Source organism: Myotis brandtii, unplaced genomic scaffold (assembly GCF_000412655.1).
Source record: "Myotis brandtii unplaced genomic scaffold, ASM41265v1 scaffold556, whole genome shotgun sequence".
Classification (NCBI taxonomy): Eukaryota; Metazoa; Chordata; class Mammalia; order Chiroptera; family Vespertilionidae; genus Myotis; species Myotis brandtii.
Genome location: NW_005370068.1, coordinates 224,691 through 226,151, shown reverse-complemented (window position 1 = coordinate 226,151; position 1,461 = coordinate 224,691).

Genomic DNA, 1,461 nt, shown 5'->3' with positions numbered 1-1,461 from the left:
GCAATATCTATGCCAGAGAGACACATTTATTGGTTGTCTCCTGCTGGTGCCTAGACAGGGCCTGGACTGAACCCATAACCAGGAAATTTCCCTGAACAGGAATGAAACCAAGGCCCTTTTGGAGGGTAGTTGGGTCTGACACTCCAACCACTGAGTCATGCTGGCCAGGGCTAAACCCCTTTACTTTTCATTAGGGAAGACTGTTCCCTTTTTCCCTTCTCCACCCAAATCAATTAAAAGTAAGCATGTTAAACAATACATATGGAAAAAAGCTCAATCTCCTGGAGCATTTAAGAATATATGCCATTTTGCATGCTCAATTTATCCTTCTGAGAACCAGGAACAGTTATTCCTAGAAGGACCAGAGCTGGAGCAGTCCTGACAGCAATACTATACCAAAACCACAACAATGTATGGCCCATGTTACCCACCTCAAGAAGACACAATACAAAGGGAGACTGTGGATGTCTTGTTTACTTGTGCAGCCTCAGCCAGCTCCTCTATGTTGAGGAGTGTATTTTAAACACTGCCATGTAGGAAAGCAAATGCCAGAAGAGATAAGACACAGAGGGATCATATGCCCTGGCAGTGCCTGGGACTGCCACACACAGAGATCATCAAAGCCATTCCTACAGCAGGAAGTTTAGAGGGCAATTCTTATGGGCACAATGAATGGGGTGTGGAGAAAATAATGTTTATGTCTATAGATCCTAAAATAGGTAAGACATGAAGTCTTTCTAAGCAAGGGAGCTGTGTAGGATCAGGAGATAAGGCAGGTAAAGAATTTCAGAAGCTACAATTTACAAATATGTCTGGAACCTCTGTATTTTGAAAACATATATAGGTATTAGAAGCACCTGAAGAACTTTGAAAATTACCTGTTCCCATGTTCTTTTTCAAAATTAGGATACCATTTGGTATATGAGACCCTGGTAACAGGTATCTTTTCAGAGTTTCTAAGATGATAGTAACTTGCTACTACAGTTGAGAGTGACTGAGCAAGAGCCACAGAGCAATCTGTGCAACACTATTACATCATCCTTCCTACTTCCCTAAACCAGAGCTTTCATAGTTAGTGGAAATACATACAAACCTGTCTTTGGCTAGCTTTAGTCACACACTTAAATTGGACTTTTTTGGGAAATTTAGCTTGTTTCAAATTTCTGTGATTCAATCTTAAAAAAGGAAAAATAACCCCTAAGATGATATTGATAACATATTCTTAAGAATCTAGGGCCATCCCAGGATGGTGTTTCTCTGTGGTTAGAGTGTCAGGCCATGCACTGAAGGGCTTTGGGTTTGATTCCTGGCCAAGGGCACATACCTGGGTTCCAGATTCCTTCCCCAGCCCCATTGGGACACAGGGGGGAGGCAACCAATGTCTGTCTTTCTGTCACATGTATTTCTCTCTCTCTCTCTCTCTCTCTCTCTCTCTCTCACTCTCTCACTCTTCTCTCTCTC